The sequence below is a fragment of the Vitis vinifera genome, chromosome 4 (genome assembly GCF_030704535.1).
Source record: "Vitis vinifera cultivar Pinot Noir 40024 chromosome 4, ASM3070453v1".
NCBI lineage: Eukaryota > Viridiplantae > Streptophyta > Magnoliopsida > Vitales > Vitaceae > Vitis > Vitis vinifera.
In genome coordinates, this window is record NC_081808.1 from 14,808,480 (window position 1) to 14,828,292 (window position 19,813).

Consider the following 19,813-nt stretch of genomic DNA (forward strand, 5'->3'; position numbering starts at 1 on the left):
ACGGGAACTACGAAGGTGGAACTGGTAGGGAAATTGAGGGTTGTTAGAGAGCGAAATGAGGGATGGGAATGGAAAGATAGGGTTTTGTGGAGAGTGAAAAGGCGAGGGCGTGAGGAATTGGAGGAGCGAGTGAGGAGTGTTGTTAGCGGGTGTGGAGATGGGCTGAGAAGCATGGCCCTCAATTGACTCCGCCACATCATCTTCATCTTTACATATTGCCCTATGCCTCTCTATTCACTTCCTCCCACACCCTCAGGTTGCTTGTGGTTGTGTATAAATTAAAAAATGCCTTATATTTTTAGCCATATGGGTGTATGGTCTCTTACATTACTTTCATCGTTTGGTCATCAACAGCTCATTTATTAAGTTTTACAGTGTTATACTCGCTTTTGTAGTGATTCTAAAAAATGATTTTAATATTTTTTGATTTTTTTTTAAATATTCAAATGTTAAAAAAAATTGGAAACATTTCTTAAATTTACTGACAAAACACATTCTAATTTAAAACTAATTTTCTCAATTTTCAAATAAAATTTTATTTTTTAAATAATATATAAATTATTATTATTATTATTATTTTTAATTTTAATAATATATAAATTATATATTTATGATTGTTGGTCCGACCAATGAACCATGATGGAAGCGGTTCTAAAAACATTGCTTTCTTGTCTTTTAAAACATAAAAGACCCCTTTCAAGAATGATTATTAAACAAGCCCAGTGTATAGAATTTGGTGGGAAAAAAGGTGAACTATATACGGTGTTTCCAAATTCTATTTAAGAGAGAGAGAGAGAATGTGGGTAGAGCATGTATTTAGTGAGGTGCCCCTACAGTAAGAGAGAGAGAATGTGGGTAGAGCATGTATTTAGAGAGGTACCCCTACAGTAAGTTTAAAAGGGTTTCCCTTTTGAGAAAAAAAAGGGGGATAAGGGTTAATGATGAAAAGCCTGAAATAGTTGTCCGTGTCAAGATCATGCTCCCTTAATAAAGTAGTCCCACAAAAGGATTTGAGTCCAGAATCCAGATTGAGGAACCCTTTATACAATTATCTGACTGCTTAATCAATTATCATTTTCTAACAAACCCAACCCAACCATAAATAAAACCTTCCCAAACGGGCCTTAAACACAAGGCATTCAAGTGTGTCTGTGACTGTGTTCAGACGTCAGCCAGCCAAACACCATAGACATCCAATCCAAGATAGCCGAGTGTGGTATCGTAGCTACAAGTCCAAATTTTCCTCCAGATTCCATTACAGCATCCATCTTCCTGTCATAATCACACTTCATATCAGTCCCACGCGCTCACCAATCATGATAATCACACGTCCTCCATTTTCTGACTAGCTCGTCAATTCATAAAGTTATCGTCAGGGATGCACTTCACTCGTTGAAACCCGCTTTTCGACACTCACCTCAGAGGCTTATACCCTGAAAATGGCGGATTTCGAAGATGCCCAGAAGCCTAACGGCGGCTTCCTGGAGGTGGATGGGGGCGATGACCTCACTCTCTACCATGTTCTCCACCGTCTGATGGCCGCGATCTTCTTCCCGGATCCCACTTCCAGTGCTTCGCTGCTGCGCCGGGTCAAGATCTCCGTTGCCGACAACGTCCCTCTGCTTCGACAAGCTTCCAAAAACACCGCCCGGAATGTGATGCACTGGACCCGCCGTGGCAGCGCTCTGCGAGCCCTCCTCGTCATCTCTGTGAGTGCAGCGCTGGAATTCTTTGTACCTTTTGTTGATCTATGTTGTACTTTCTGGCTAGCAGAAGTGGTTTGATTTTTGGTTTCAATTGAAATCGCTTGTACCTTGTGCTGAAAAATCTTGTACCGTGGATAGAGAAAGGTGTTTTTTTTTTCCCCTTCTTTTCGCGTTTTCTTTTGCTTATAGAGTGTGCTTTTGGTTGATTGTGTTAGATTTAGTTGATTATCCGTGTTGATTTGTATTTGTTATTTTGTTGTTTGATTTATGGTTTGTGAAAATTACTTGTGCCTTGTGCTGAAAAATGTTGTACCGTAAGAATACAGAGTCCTTTCCATGGTTTGTATTTTTGGTTGTAGGGTTGTTTATGGTTGAATTCTGTAGCTTTTAATTCATTATGGGTGTTGATTTGTATTGGCTATTTGTTGTTTGTTTATTGGTTTATGTGGGTGGGAAAGCCTGTGTCATGCTTTTGTCTTTTGGTTACAAGGTGCTGTTTTGTTTGGATTCTGTTTAGTACTGTTAATTTGTATTGGGGATTTGCTAATTGATTTTGTTGAAATTTTGTTATTAGGTTTGGTTTTGTTGGATGTGGTGTTAGGTTTAGGTTTAGGTTGATTTGGGTCTTATGATAATTAAACAGTAAGTAGTGCTACATTTTTCGAACTGCTTATCCAAGTACTCTTTGACAAGAATAAATGCTCTTGATTTATCAAGGATGTATATGCTCTTGTCACAGGAAATTTGTGAGTGTCCTTAAACAATTGTTGTCATGTATCTCATATAAGGATGGACAGTTTGGTAATGGTATTACTAGATGGTGATTTGAGCTTAATTTTATTTGGTGATAGTTTAGAAAATATGCATGAATTCCTTGATTTTATCTCACTTTCTTGTTCCCTGGATTGTTAAACTCTGCATGTATGTCTATAATATAAATCTTGTTTCTAATTTTGGTTAATTTACAATCTTTATTTTATTTTATTTTTGATTGTGATGTAACTATGGGCCTTGTGGCAAGGGCCAAAATGAAGGAAGAGGAGGAAGGAAAAGTGTAAAATTGGATTCAATCTCAGCTAGATACCCTAGAATTCTCCAAAGGGACAGGAGCAAAAAACATTCACAAACAAAAAAACTGCAAATCTGATTGAAAGTTCTGCAATTATTTTCAATTTACATGAGTAACATGATTTGGTACCGAAATAACCTAAGCTTGGAACATCCTTTGCCATTAGTGGATTTCTAACATTATACAATATTTCTTAGCTACTTAACTCCTTTGAACCCCTTTAGTGAAACAATAATAGACCTTTTATATAAATATAATTGATGAACTACTTAACTCCTTTGAAGTTTGTTGGAAAACCATTACAATGATGGCTGAAAGAAAATTTTAAATTTTATTGCTTTGTGTCTCCTTTAGTTTGAAACAATTTGATCTAGGACAACCCTAGGATGGTTGCCTACACTCAAGGGTAGGTGGGTTAGGGTTTTATTTTTAGGGTGTAAGGAGAGGAACAAGGAATAAACTTTGTGGTAGAGAAAATTATAAGATAAGAAATAGAGAGAAAGAAGAAACAATGAAGAAAAGATGGAAAACCTTAGAGTCTCACTAAGGCCTTCTAGGAGTCTCACCTAGAAGAAAATCAATGGAGTCTCACCATTGAGGGTTGCAACCTTGCAATGAAAGAAAGTATAATATTATTCATAAAAAATTCATCCCTTTGATTTACATTGATTAGCTTATTTATAGGCTTCTCTAAGAAATCCAAAGTCTACTAGGACTCTAATAACCTATTCTACTAGGACTCTAATAACCTATCATGACTCAAATTCTAATTATATTAATCCTACTTAAAGTTTACTTAGGTCTTCCCTTTCTTCCTTGAATAAACTTTAAAAGGCTTTCCCTCATCAATTCTCCCCGGCTTGAAAGAACTCGGCTCCGACGAGTTAGATGCTTGATACAATTCATAGAGATCGGGATTAATCTTCTGAAAATCCGTTGTCGTAATCCATGTATTCTCAGAATGTGGTTTGCCTCGCCATTTCACCAAAAATTTTTGGTATCCACCTTGTCGAGTAGATACAAGTTGATCATCAAGAACATACTCGATCTCAGGACGTGGGCTAAGAGTAGGTGGTAATTGAAGATCCAACTCTTCACTTACATCGTTGTGATGGCCATGGTAGATATGTAAATCTTCCACATTAAATGTTGGACTAAAATGCAAGTTTGAAGGGAGCTCTAACAAATAAGCATTCTCACCCAACCGCTTTAGTACCCGAAATGGACCCGCTTTCTTAGCTTGAAGCTTTTGATATGTGCTCGGATGAAATCTTTCTGGTCGTAAACGAATCATCACTAGATCACCTTCTTGAAACTGAATATATCTTCGATGTGCATTTGCTGCCTCTTTATAGTTCTCATTGCTGATTTTGATTTTTTCTCGTACCTTTTCATGTATATCTCGTATATGACGTGCAAATGCATCACCATCTTGGCTGGTACGGACAGAAGTAGGTAATGGTATAAGATCAACAGGTTGCTTAGGTTTTAGCCCATATGCCACTTCAAAAGGTGAGTACCCAGTAGTACGATTAGTGGAGCTATTGAAAGCAAATTCGGCTTGTGGTAAGACATTATCCCACTTTCTCAACTGATCTCTCACAATGCATCTCAACAGATTACCAAGACTGCGATTGACAACTTCTGTTTGTCCATCAGTTTGAGGATGGAAAGAACTTGAAAATTTTAATTGAGTACCTAGCTTGGCCCACAAGGTTTTCCAAAAATAGCTTATAAACTTGACATCGCGATCAGAAACAATGGATTGTGGTAATCCATGCAATCGAACTACTTCTTTAAAGAATAAGGCAGCAACATAAGAAGCATCCGAAGCCTTCTTACATGGGATAAAATGTGCCATTTTGGAAAATCTATCAACCACAACAAATATAGAATCAAAGCCCCGTTGTGTCCTTGGTAATCCAAGTACAAAATCCATGCTCAAGTCTTCCCAAGGTTTGGAAGGAACTGGTAATGGCGTATATAACCCCGTATTTTGCTTTGAACCTTTTCCTACTTGACATGCTCGACATTGTTTGATAACCTTCCAAACATCCTTCTTTAAACTAGGCCAAAAGAAGCGATCTTCCACCAAAGCAATGGTCTTATCTCGTCCAAAATGTCCGCCCATTCCGCCTCCATGAAGTTCCCATATGACATGATCACGTAGAGAAGTCCTTGGTAAGCATAAACGATTTTTATAAAACAAGTACCCTTCTAAAATCTGGAAATCAATACATGTTGCTTTTGAACCACTCAAAAGAGAGGAATAAACATCTCCAAAATCAGCATCATTGTCATAGCAATGCTTTAATTCTTCAAATCCAATTGTAGTGGTTGACATGTTTACTAAGAGAAGGGCCTTCCTACTAAGGGCATCAGCTACTTTATTTTCAATTCCTGCATAATGCTTTAAATTAAAGGTAAACAGTTGAAGAAAACTACTCCATTTTGCATGCCGAGAGTTAAGCTTCTTTTGAGAATTAAGATATCGCAAGGCTTCATGATCTGAATACAAAACAAATTCCTTGTAACTAAGATAATGTTGCCAATGCCTAATTGCTTGCACCACTGCATAGAATTCAAGATCATATGTGGAGTATTTTTTCTTTGCCCTATTGAGCTTCTCACTAAAGAAAGCCACAGGATGTCCCTCTTGGCTAAGGACTGCTCCAATTCCCACATGGGAAGCATCACAGGCCACCTCAAATACTTTCTCAAAGTCTGGTAGGCGTAGGATAGGAGGGTTCACCATCTAGGATTTGATTTCTTCAAATGCCTTGTTGGCCGCCTTGGTCCAAATAAATAAACCAGGTTTCATGCATTCAGTAATTGGGGCCATAATAGAGCTGAAATTTCGAATAAATCGTCGATAGAATGTAGCCATTCCATGGAAGCTTCGCACCTCATGGATATTTGTTGGTACTGGCCAATCAACAATAGCTTTGATCTTCTCCGGATCTGTTTCAACACCCTTAGAAGACACAACAAAGCCAAGAAATACAACACTAGGGCTCATGAAAGTACATTTTTTCAAATTAATGTAAAACTTTTCAGCCCTAAGAGTGCGCATTACTTGCTTCAAGTGTTCCTCATGATCTTCATAAGATCGACTATAGATAAGAATATCATCAAAATAGACAACAACAAACCGTCCAATAAAAGGTTTTAATACCTGCGTCATAATCCGCATGAAGGTACTTGGAGCATTGGTTAGTCCAAACGGCATGACTAACCACTCATACAATCCATCCTTAGTTTTGAAAGATGTCTTCCATTCATCCCCTGGTCTAATACGTATTTGATGATATCCACTTCTTAGATCAATCTTTGAGAAGATTACTGATCCAACCATCATATCTAGCATGTCATCAAGTCTTGGAATTGGAAATCGATACTTGATTGTGATTTTGTTGATTGCACGACTATCCACACACATCCGCCATGATCCATCCTTCTTTGGTGTTAGTAGGGCAGGAACTCCACAAGGACTTAGGCTTTCACGAATAAAGCCTTTAGTAAGTAATTCATCAACTTGCCTTTTCAATTCAGCATGCTCTGTTGGATTCATTCTGTAGGCTGGTAAATTTGGTAATGATGCACCGGGAATCAAATCAATGGCATGTTGTATGTCACGCATAGGAGGGAGTTCATTAGGTAACTCTGCAGGCCACAAGTCAGAAAAGTCATCAAGGATTTTACGTGCGTTTGCTGGATATTCCTTATCTTGTTCTTTAAATTCTTCCACTTTCCGAGCCATTAAAGCAAAAATAACTTTAGTTTCCTTGCTCTCATTTTCAAATTGACACATAGTAAGTACCTTTTTTGGTTGTGCATTCTCATCCAACTTCTTAATTGGAGGGACTTCTTTCATTGGACGAAGGATCTTCTTACGTCCGTTGTGTATGAGAGCATATGTATTTTCATAGCCGTCATGTTGAACTTTTCTATCAAAGAGCCAAGGTCTTCCAAGTAAAATATGACTTACTTTAATGGGTAAGACCTCACACCATACAGACTCTTCAAATTCCTTACCAAAAAGGAATGTTACTAAACAACGAAAACTTACCGGGATAGAGGTGTCATTAACCCATGCTACTTTGAATGGATTTGGATGTCTCTCTGTTTTAAGGTTTAGCTTCTCAACAAGTTCTTGTGAAGCTATGTTCAAACTGCTACCTCCATCAATGATCATGGTGCATAATCTCCCTTGGCAAGAAATACGTGTTTGGAAAATGCTATTACGTCGCAAATCTTCTTCTCCTTTTACTTTTGGAACGGTTAATAAAGGTTGTACTACAAGACTATATCCTTCCGTCATACCATCATAGTAGTCACATTCTTCACTAACTTCATCTTCATTGTAGGTCTCTTCTTCCTTTGGGTAACTTTCCAATTTAGATTCTAGTTCTTCAACACAAAAGTGTAAACTTTTGGTTGGGCATACAACAGCATAATGACCATGCCCACCACACTTAAAGCATAAAGGAGTCACGTCTACTTTTCTATCTCCATTAATCATTGAATTTTTACCCTTATTACCATTCTTGTAAGCCACATTCGAAGTTTGTTGAGTGTTGCCCCCACCATTCACATGATTAGGAGTTCTGAAGTTTGACGTGCTTAAAGGTTTGCTTGCTGTCCTGTTGGAGAAAGTGCTCCCAATTTGTGAACTTGGACGCCTGGAAACCCGGAATTTGAGGCCTTCTTCTATTTTGAGGGCTAGTTGATAAACGTCATCTACGGTATAAGTGTGTGCAGCTATCATCTCAAGTTGAATCTCCATTCGAAGTCCAGCTTTGTAGCGGGCTGCAAGTTGAGCATCACTTTCCCGCACTTGATTTCGAATGCTCAATTCATGGAATTCTTCTGTATATTCTTCAACGGACTTGGTACCTTGTTTAAGGGAAAACAATTTTGTATACATAAGTTGTTCATAATCAGTTGGGAGAAAGTGCTCCTTCATCTTCAACTTCATCTCGTCCCATGTGTCAATAGGCGGTTGGCCAGTTCTATGAGCTTGATTCTCGATATTATGCCACCATAGACGTGCTGCTCCTTTCAACTTTGCCTTCACAAAACGAACTTTTCTATTTTCGGGCATTGCATACCAATCAAAGTAATCTTCCATTGACATAATCCAATCAAGAAAAGCTGTTGGATTTAGTTTTCCATAAAATTCAGCAACTTCAAGACGTACCTTTTTTGTCACATCATCATCTAGCTCAAAAAGTTTGGCCCTTCTTTGATTCCCCATCATAAAATTGTCTTGTTCTTCGCGTGATCGATTTGGCGATTGTCTAAATTGATGACTTGTGATCTCCTCTTCAATTGGTCGTTTTTCTTGGCTCTTTTCTAATAACTTCATGATCTCATCAAGTTTGCTATTTAGTTGTATTATAGCATCTTGATGGGATTGTTGTGTGGCTGAAATTTCCTCCAAGCGTATTGTATCGGCATCTTGATTGCTAGAAGTTTTTTTGGAACTCATGCATGCATAAGTTGCTCCGCTCCTTAATTGCATATGCCTTCAAGCCAAGAATTTTGGCTCTGATACCAAAATTGATGTAGGACAACCCTAGGATGGTTGCCTACACTCAAGGGTAGGTGGGTTAGGGTTTTATTTTTAGGGTGTAAGGAGAGGAACAAGGAATAAACTTTGTGGTAGAGAAAATTATAAGATAAGAAATAGAGAGAAAAAAGAAACAATGAAGAAAAGATGGAAAACCTTAGAGTCTCACTAAGGCCTTCTAGGAGTTTCACCTAGAAGAAAATCAATGGAGTCTCACCATTGAGGGTTGCAACCTTGCAATGAAAGAAAGTATAATATTATTCATAAAAAATTCATCCCTTTGATTTACATTGATTAGCCTATTTATAGGCTTCTCTAAGAAATCCAAAGTCTACTAGGACTCTAATAACCTATTCTACTAGGACTCTAATAACCTATTCTACTAGGACTCTAATAACCTATCATGACTCAAATTCTAATTATATTAGTCCTACTTAAAGTTTACTTAGGTCTTCCCTTTCTTCCTTGAATAAACTTTAAAAGGCTTTCCCTCATCACAATTTTTCCACAAAACTGCTCAATGCAGAATTAATTTCTAACACCCATTTGCATTTGCTGTATTGGTATGGGTAAGTGAAGGAGGCCAGCCTTATTCCATCATTAGCTTTCTATTTTTAGAGATTGTAGTAGGATGTTCATTCTTTTGACATTTTTATAGTTCTCCTATATTCATAAGGTAGTCATGTTTTACATTCACACCAACTAGTGCATGCATCATATTATCAATTTTGAACTCTTTTTATTTTTTATTTTTGCCTACTGAGTCTTGACCTAAACCTCCACATCCCTAATCTAACCTTTGAACTCTTGACAGTAAAAAACCCATTAGTTTTGTTGGTTGAGGTAATTCCAATTTCTCATTAAAAGGTTGCAATATAAAATTTTGTCAGCATTTTATTGAATGGATATGCATTGATTTTAATGTTGTGGATTGTATCTTTGTGATACAACCATGGCCTTCCCAATTGAATGTGACAAGCATCCATGGCACCATTGTGCCAAATTTTCTGTGTCTTAAAGTCGTCTTAAAACGAGCCATGTTTGATGATATGATTCTTTGAAGTGAGAAGAAATTGTGTCAAAGAAAAGCTCATTTTTCATGTAGTGTACATTGACTTTAGTTAGGCTTATTGATAATTTAATTCTCAGAAGTAATAAGAATTTGTCTCAATGTAAAGCCCATTTTTCTATCTGGATATGGTAAATTGACCTTAAATAGGGCTAAATAGCCTAACTTAGCTAGTCTTCTTATGAATTGCTTTACATTGCTTAATTAATCCTCTAAAGTTTTGGATCAAATCAACATAGATTTTCTTTCAAGATTCTAATATGGATGATACTCAAAAATATTTTTCTTTGGTGTCTTGGGATGACCTTTTTTGTCAACCTTTTTTGTCATCCCAAGTGTGAAGGAAGTTTAGGTATTAGAACTAATGTTGACATAAACAGTGCTATAATTATCAAACAAGGTGGGCAAATTTTTAACTGCTAATAAGTTTGGGTAAGGCTTATGAGAGACAAGTAACTCAAACATGAAAACCTTTTTAGAGTGGCAAATAAGAGACTTGGTTCCTTTGTTTGGAAATCTATTCTTGAACATAGGAAATATGTAGTGGCTAATATTAAATGATGTATTGGTAATGGTAGGAATATGTGCTTCTAGACTAATAATTGGGGGTATATGAAACCTTTATTACTTTTAATGGGGATAAATTAAATGTTTTGTCTTTGGTTGTTTATTCATAATGGTGTTCCAACTAAGACTTTTCTTTGCTCTAGGGGTATTTTTATTCCCAATGAGTGCATTTTTGCAACCATGATTATGAAGATATTTATCATCTTTTTAAGACTTGGTTCTTTCTCTTGCAATTTTCGGGGTAGTATCAAGTACAGTTGTCCTCCACCTATATCCTTTGAAGGTAGCTTCATTGAATTGTTGAGTTCTATTCATGATGATTATTCTTGTTTGAGTTAGGCTTTTAAGAGTCCTGTGAAAAAAATAAAAAAGAAGCTAATTCTTGTTTGGAATATATGGAATCATAGAAATGAGGTACTTTTTAAAGGTAAAACTATTAATTCTTTTGCGGCTATTAATAATATTACTAAGGATTTCAGTGAAATTCGTGACACTGTCTTAAATTTTGTTAGTGAGAACTATATTTCTGTTAGTTTTAAATGCTCTTGTAGGGTGATTGATCTCTGGATGAGGTGACATCCTTCTATATTTAATTGAAGTTAAATTTGGATGCTTCTAATAATGCTGATGGTACTACTGCAGGGTGGATTATTAGAAATATGAATGGTCATTTGTGCTTTGTGGCCACTAGAAATCTTGATGCAGCTTCCATTGTTCTGGCGGAGTATAATGGTCTAAGAGATGGTTGCTTTTTTTTCCTAGTCAGCATAGTATTCGATGCATTGGACAACTTTCCTAGAAAAAATATAGATAATTTTTTTATGTATTTTTGAGGATGAGGCTAGAGGAGTGTATCTCAATGTTGTAAGACACGTTTAAATTCTGTTTCTGTTCACCAAAAAAAAAAGGATGTTATTGCCCATAGTAAATTAAACCAAGCAAGGGGAGACAACTATTAAACTAATTTCCTTCTAGAAACCTGTCAACTTTGTGAGGATTATGGTGCTTTTTGTATGCAACACTTGCACCAATGTTCTTGCTGCTACGACCAAAAGAATAACACAGCAAATCTTACCCCACAAAAGACTTGTGTTCTAAAAGAATATGATGTTATCTCCAATCTTCTTTGCTATTATATTTGATAATTTGCTATGCTACCAGAAACTCCACTTGCATTACAAAAAAAATGAACATTTTCCATTTCATCATATTTTGGCTTTGGTTGCTCCTTGTCTTCATCTCCAAACTCTGGATTTCACCCAATAAGAATTGTCTCCTTTCTTATCTACAAGTGAAAGATCAAATTTTTGATGTGCTATCTGGTTTTGGAGGATTTACAGCCTGCAGTTTTGCATTCTAAACCTTGTTGTTCCTTCTCTTTTCCATCCTTACCACATAGATAATTCTTATCGTCAATGATAAAGCCCTGCTCATTCTTTTAGGGCTGTTTGGTTGCTTTGAACAATCTGAAATGTCTCATAACAAGTGGTATAAGAGTTAAGATTGTTATACCTAGAATGACAACAAAAGTTGAGGTTTAGAAGTTTAATGGAAGAAATAATGCGGTATTTTGTGTAGTTGCAAAAGAGGATACAATTGTCAAATTATGGTTGAAGTCGGGAAGTCTGTATATGACAGGGTCTTACAAATTGTTAGTATTTGAAGAAGCTATTGTTCACTCTCCAAATGGAAGAAGGTACACCCACTAAAGACCACCCTAATGAATTCAATAAAACTATTATGGATATGAAGAATATTGATGATGGGATCAAACCATAATTTTAATGCATCTACCAAATTCTTATGAGCACTTCTTGGATGCCATGACGTATGGTAGAGATAGTGTCTCTATAGGAGATGTTAAGTCAACCTTAAGCTCAAAAGAATTGAAAAATAATTATATTTGAGAGTAAAGAAGGGAGCTTTGGTGGCTAGAGAGAGAACATGAAAGAAAAATAACAGTGATGTGGTAGTTGCAAAGGAAGATTTAGATATTGTAGATGCCCCTTCAATTACTTCAGTAACTTAAGTGATAAGTGAATCCTTAATCCAAGATGCTCATATTTCTCCCAATAAGAATTGGTTTAATATTTACCTACCTATAGATGATGGGAAGTTTCTTATGGAAAACAATATAGCTTGCAAGGTTATTGGGATAGGTACAATTTGAATTAAGATGCGTGATAACATTATAAGGAATCAATTGATGTAAGGTATGTTCTAGAGTTGAGGAAAATTTTGAAATTTCGGCTACACTTGATTCCAATGGGTGTACATATAAAGTTGATGGTAGAGTTTTGAGAATTTTAAAGGGTGCTCTAGTTGTGATGATAAGATAAAAAACTAATGGTCTTTATATGTTTAGGATAGCATGGTTAGAGGTGACTATAGTTCCAATCTCGAAATCAATTTCATGTAGTACCTAATTATGGCATATGTGGTTTAGACAATTGCGTGGGATATATATATTTTTTTCCTTACAAACAGGAAAAAAAGATATATTAATAGTGCCTATGAACAAGAGCACACTAGAGTACATGGGTCATATAAGGGGTACTGAAGGCAAAATCAAAACAAAGAAAACAAAAACAAAAAATCAACAAACACTCCCCTTATATAATGCCAAACCAATTGACTAAGTCTACCATAGACATTGTTGTTTCTTTTAATCCTACCCTGATTCACTCTAAAACTAGACATCAGAAAGAGACTTTTAGTGCTTGATCTATTCCTTCCATGTCCTTGAAGAACCTCTTATTTCTCTTTTTCCAAACAATTTAAAAAATGCATAAGGGGGCAACCTTCCATGCTTTTATTCTTTTCCCTACAAAGGATCCCTCTCAACTTAAGAGAGCCTCTTTGCTTGAAGCTAGCATCACCTATTCTACGCCAAACAATGATAAGACTAGCCGCCACAAGCTACTTCTCTTGGTACAATAAAGCAACAGGTGGTCTGCTGATTCTTCCTTATTTTTACATAAGAAGTATTCCTCAAGGTTTAACATCTCTTTTTCAATTGTTTGGTGGGAAGGATCTTGCCCTAAATCTCTTCCCAGAAAAATCCCACTTTTGTTGGTACCATTGGGTTCAAATAATATCTTTTGGAAAGAGAGATCCTATCTCCTTAACATCAAATACGAGTATAGGGATTTTGCTAAAAGCATAACCATCCTATCCCCATGATCCTTGCTTACCACTTTTGTTTGCAATCTTAAGAGGAATTCATCCATTCTTTCAAGGTTCCAGTCATGTACTGTCTAACAAAACAAGGGCTCCAACATCCCTTTTATCCTTTTTTCTCCCACACACCACTACTCAAGAGTCCTTTGCAATTTAAGCAAATGTGTTTTTCTTGGTGGGTGAAAAACAAGAGAATTATGGGAAATTATGTATGATGAACCTTTGTATAATTATTCACAAGACTAAAATTACATTAGCTTGTATTTATTTAGATCTTTGGGCCCTTTCTCATGTTGAAGACTTTTGAAAGAGCCATGGTGAAAAATTCAAGAGAGCCTAAGTCTGAGATTTGTGGAGAATCCTAAGGTGAAGATTATGGAAGAGCTAACATTGGGAAATCTTTAAGAGGTCCAGACAAAGATCTTTTGGAGACTAAGGAGAACATAATGCTCAAGAGGATTGACAAAGAAATTTTGGTTAAAAGGTAAAGTAAGTCTTTCTCTTATTGGATTGTAATACATGAAGAATGTACTTTGTTACCCAGAATAAGTAAAGTCTTTCCTTTACTTATAGATTTAACTGGATCATTGTTAATTGATGCAATAATTTTATAGATTATGTCATTATCTATAGTTAATAATTTATGGCTTAAATTATATTGAAATATAAGGAAGGATATGGTTTATACAAGTTCAGGTTTAATTTTATTTGGATCTGGCTGGATGTGAATTCTCAATGGGCCCTAAATTGAAATAGAGTGGATCTGGATCCTGGTTTTATGGGTCAGACTGGATTCAGATCTGGACTCAAGTCCATGCATAAAAATATGGATTGAGAGTCTGATCCATGTGATTTTGCTGTAGATTTGTTCCATTTCATGCCCTAGCATTGCTTGATGAGTCAACTGCATCAAAGATCATTATGAGTTGGATCAGTTTTAACCTTGAGTTCATTATCTTATTCCTCCATTCACTGCATCAGGATTTCCTTTTTCTCCAGAAGCAGCTCCAGTAAATGTCTTTTAGAATTAAGTGGAATGAGATACTAAGGTTTTCTTTTTATGCGTTTTCCTCTGTGTTTGTTGTGAAATGAAATAGGTTTGTACTTGAGTATTGACTTATAGGAAGGGGAATGTATGGTCAATTGCTATCCACACACTCATTGAAATTATTACGTGAATAGCACCATTTAATGTTTTGATCAGTGTACTAAAATTTTTCTTCTTTGTATGTTATTGAACATGTTGAAGCATTAGCATCTAGTCCCAAGTTTGAGCATCAACTTCTCATGGTCATGTTGTCATTTTCCAATAAATACTTGGCAACTGCTCTTTTAAATTACAAACACAGACTCCTGACATTTTTCTCCTCAATATAAATTACAAATAACCCTTCAGACCTTAGTTCCTGTGAATGCTATGAAAGCCAGAAATGGCATTAGTGCCATTCTACTCATAAGGTGTAATTTCTGCAAATGTAGGCTTCAAATACTACATGTGGCTGAAAATTGCTCATGCCATACTGACTGTTTTGTTGACTGAATCAGTGTATGTTGTACTTGGCTTTCAATTGTTGTGTTTGTCCTTTTCCTCTCTGCACTTTTCACACAGCATTTATTTGTTTACTTTTAAAGCTTGCAATTGTTACTGCAAGATGAGATGATGTATGATCTGCCTCCAATTACAACATCATGAGTGCTATTAATGGAAATGCTGTTCTTTTACTAATTAATATTACAGAACCCTTAGTTGTTGGATCCTTTAATGTTATTATAGTCCTTTTCAGAATGCTAGTCAAACCCTAACATTTGCAACTTTATCTTTCTTTAGATTTCCCCTAAATTACCTTCCAAATTTCTGCAGGTTGGGACGATAACTCTTCTGGCCTTGACTGGATTGCTAGTCTTTATGCTTTTCTTTCTGGCAGCAACCTTTAATGCTATTGTCATATCCCTTCTCATGTCTTTGGCAGCAGCTGGAGGCTTCTTGGCTCTTTTCTTTGCCTGTATTACAGCCATTTACATCGGGGCATTATCAGTAGCTGTGGTTGTTATTTCCACTGCAACAATTTCAGCAATCATAGCCGTTCTGATAACTACTGGTAGGCCTCTTCCATCCTGCATTCTCCTCTTTGTTTTACATTTTGACCATTTATTGTTCACTTTTTCTTCTCCCATTGCTACATGGTTTTTTCTTCCTCAAAATCACTTGAGCTACAATCAAATCATTCCTTTTCTCAAATTTTCAAATGTGGTCCTTGAAACTTGTGGCCTTGAATTCTTGATTCACTTGCCAAGTTAGTGAACTTTAACTTTTCATGTTTATGGGTCTGTCATGAAATCTGACTGAAATATTTACTAATTGTGAAGGATGGATTGCTATAGCAGGGGGGTTTGTTTACTAGGCAGTTTGTGTACAATCTGTTTCTTTAGAGTTGTTATACATATTTGAGCCTGCTGATAATTTTTCCTCCAGCTTGTACCACATGAATGCTATGAATATGTTTATTTGTGTTAGATGTCCAAAAAATTCTGCATGGTCTATTGGTGACCCAAGACACATATCTGAGGCTTCTGATACCTGACCCTACATCTTGTATCACTTACCATTATCATATATCTGGTTTTTATTTATTTATTTATTTATTTTTATTTGTATTTCTTTCTTTCTTCCTTATTTTTGTTTTGTTTTTGTTTTTCGTTTTGTACTCTGTTGGAGCAAGATAACCTTACACTATTTGAGAGTTGAATGTTATTCCTTAATGGAGATGCACGTGATACTCGTAGGCTACAAATGGGGTGCTACACTGTTTGTTTGGCCTCCAAAATGTTATATCTGGTGTTTACATGAGTCTATCCACACTGAACCAACAGATCCATTTGGCTTGCTTTCACAAGTGGTTGGTCGGACACCAATCTTTATTTGTGCCTATCTTACTTAGAGTTTGTTTGGTAGTAATTTTAGAAAATGTAATAGTCTTTCGAATTTGAAAACAATTATTAGATAAAAAATTTCAAGTGTTAAAAAGTTAGAAGCGCTTCCTACAATCATTGCCAAATGGGTTATTACTATTAGCCAAGGTGCAATGCAATGCTTTGCTATGACGAAATGATTGGCATCTAGACCTCATTGAACATATGGTCAATGATGGGAACATGTAACAGCCGTTACAGCAGATTGTGCCAGGACATCCTATTAAAGCTATGTTTTTTGTTGAATTCCTTTACTATGTGATGCTCTCGAGTCTTTCGCAGTGGATTACATTAACGGTTTGTCATATTTCTTATTCCACTCCTTGAGATTGACATTTTTTATTTGCGAATCAGGTTGGATTGGGTTCTTTTGGACTGTGGTTGGTGACAAAGAAAAGTGCAGGATTTGCTAAGCACTCATTGGGCATGACTGGATCAGCAATTGCAGCATACTCTTCTGTTCGGCATGTTCGGCGCCATCATGATTTCGACAAAATTTCTGATTGAATTGCCAGTGGACAAGAAGTTTGTGTATGTAGACAATCTTTCATGCTTTGAATGCTTGTACATGCTTTTGCTTTGCTTAAACCCCATGACAACGTTGTTACCATATATTTCTTTTTTTTATGTTGACACCCCTGAAGCATAATAATCTAGTACCATCAGGCAATGTCATGTCTATACTTTCAGAAGCACAATCTAGCATTGTCAGCCAGTATAATAATGGTTTGCATATTTTAGCTCTTATTATAATTTCAAATACATGGTCCCCTTGCGCATACGTATTTTCCTTTTTCCTTTTCTTCATCTCCAGTATGTGTTAATTTATTTATGTTTCCGCTTGATGGGTGATATTAAAGATGTTAGGCTAGAGATCTCATTGATCATGTTGGTCTGTTTGTCTTTCTGGCGCTCAAACAGTGATTGCCAGACATTAAGGTTTGAATGTTACATTTTATGGTTTCATGGTTGGTGTTTTGATAAAGTATTAGCCGTGAAGCTCAAGCTCTATCAGAGTTTTGAATTCAGGCTTCAATCAGATATTTTACATAAGGTCTCCATTCGAATTGCTCATGCCACCCACTGTCATAGAAAGTAGCGCTGCGGCCGGACTTGGATTCTCTTTTGGTTTCGACCCTGGCTTGGGCTGCGCTCAGAATTTAGCCCTTGCCTTAAGCTTTAGATTTATTCACCTGAAGTACAAAAAGCTGGGTTTGATGATTAAATCTGTGATGTCATGTATTAGAGAAAGGGCTTTTGGTTAATTTGATGGACAATCAAGTTTAGTTTTTTATTCTCAATGTCTTCGTTATCTTTGGGCAAAAATTGTGAGAAAGAAACAGTGGCACTAAAGATTATGGTCTTAAATATAATGTAAGTAGGAAAAATTTATGAAATGTTTTCACTTTAATCTCAAAAGTTTTACGATTTTGTTTTTAATCTCAAGAGTTTTATGATTTTCTTTTTTAAAACTTCTTTCTATGAAGACTTGTTTTATTCTTTTCCTCTCCTTGAGATTGGAAAATATTTGCTTCCTCAAAATTCAATTATAAAGTTTATTCAATGCTCTGTCGGGGAGTTAAGTACACTTTAGTATCATATAATATTAAATTAAAATATAAATTAATTAATTATTAATTAATTAATTTTCCGAGTCCATGACCTATCATTTCTTGCATACAGGTTTCTTATAAATTGATATTTATAATCCAACAAGATAATCAACCTTTCAAGATATCATATCTTTAATCCTTGAGTCAAATCCACCTATATGATGACCAATTGATATACTCTTGTAACAAAAAACATGTCAAATTCTACTTAGGGAATTAGTATGATAATATATTTTTGATCATGAATTGTTAGGATCATCATAGGGACATACTCTCTTAAACTCATGAGATATCTTGATGTTCAAGAACATCTATTTCTATCTGCCTAAACTACGTTAATCTCTATGGGTATTATTTAATATGTGATCATACATACTAGTACACTATGGAAAATCATTTTAATGATTAAGACAAATTATCCAACTAATTAGAAGGTAGTGCTCTAGGACTTCTAATAGAAACTTGACATCTTATTAAAGGCTAGTTAGGTGAATTGAAGTTTCAAATCTTGACCAAAGCAATGAATTGAAGTTTCAAATCTAGACCAAAGGAGGGACCTTTATTTTGTATTCTAATATGTTTTAAATTAAAGGGTGAAAGTTTTAAGTACGAGTAGAGGAGAATTCCAAAGCTCTGCAACCCTTGCCTTGAAGCCATGTGTTAATCATGAAGGTGAAAGAATAGAAACTCGAAGAAAAGGGAATCATCTTCATGGTGGTTGGATGAAATAGAGGCACAACCACCAACTCCTTTTGTTAGCATACCCTGACTGGAGAAGATTGAGGAAGGCTATGCAGACGAGTTAGAAAGCACAAGGGGATTTGCTAGCAACAAGAGGGAGGATACATAGGGAAAGTGGAAGGATAGAAAGTTGGTTTTTACTTATGTTAAAAAAAGGCAAGTGACTGATGGTCTCATTGTAATTATGTTCTTAATCAGCTTTTGAGAAGGAAGTATTGAAACTTTATTTTTCTTAGCCATTGCAATTGTTTTTGTTTTTCTATTTTTATGCCTGAAATATTTTTTAAACTTTTAGAGATTTGTGGGAGAATAGGGTTGGCAGTATTTACACCTTCCTTTCTGGTATGCTTGCTGCAAAATTGTGAAAGTTGAAAGATAAACAGTTTCGGGAGTATGTTTGAACCTCATTAGTTGACTTTCACTTCCTCGATGCAAAATCCAGGAAAGCTCAAGTATGTTAATGCTGTAGCAAATACTTGCTGCAGTGGTGTGAGAGCCAAGAGCAAAGCAACACTAAGGTGGTGTTTGTTTTTTTACTTAATTCTAAATAGAACCTTAATACTTAATAGTATTAAATATTATGTTGTTTGTTTTTTTAGTATTTTATTTCTATTAAGTATTAAAAACTAAAAAAAACCATTGTGTTATTTTTTCTATTTAGAAAAAGCTACATATTTTGGCTTTTTCTATTTAGTAAAAAGTTTATAATAAGTCATGAAAAAGTAAAAAAACAAACAACCTAAATTCTAAAACTAAATGGTTTTTAGTAAAAAGTCAAAAAAACAAACACCACCTAAGAGTGAGTTTAAGCATTAAAGAAGAACCTGAAGTCTAGTCCTTGATATTCAATCTTGAATATCAAACTTAGTACTACAATGGAAACAAGTTGCAAACCTATATTAATGCATCAATAGGCTTAGTAACATTAGCCTTAATGGTGTCAATATGGTTACAATTCAGATGGTTAGAAGGCTAACCTCACACCAAACTTGCCTATCAATATGTTTTTAACTTAAGCCAAATCTGACTCGAGGTTTGTTTAGGAATTATCAATTTACAGTGTGCCTGCAGGTAACTTGGGTTCGTATAAGTTTTCACGAGTTTTCATAGGTTATCAAACAAAAGACTTGTAATGAAATCTTGAGTAAGTAAAATACTTATTCAAAGTTATAACACATAAATCATATTATAAAATAAGATTGTAGAAGCTAAATTTGTTTTAAAGCCATAAAATATATTATTAATTAGCCATAATATGTTCGATTTTGTCAAATTTTTAATCTGGGCTCGATCCAAACCGTTCATACTTTGTCCATGCCAGACCGA

At 35.6% G+C, this 19,813-nt stretch overlaps 1 pseudogene; it reads left to right on the plus strand.

Moving 5' to 3' along the window:
• Window positions 1–1,029: 1,029 nt before the first annotated feature.
• LOC100251920 (uncharacterized) lies at window positions 1,030–16,914 on the plus strand (annotated as a pseudogene).
• Window positions 16,915–19,813: the final 2,899 nt, after the last annotated feature.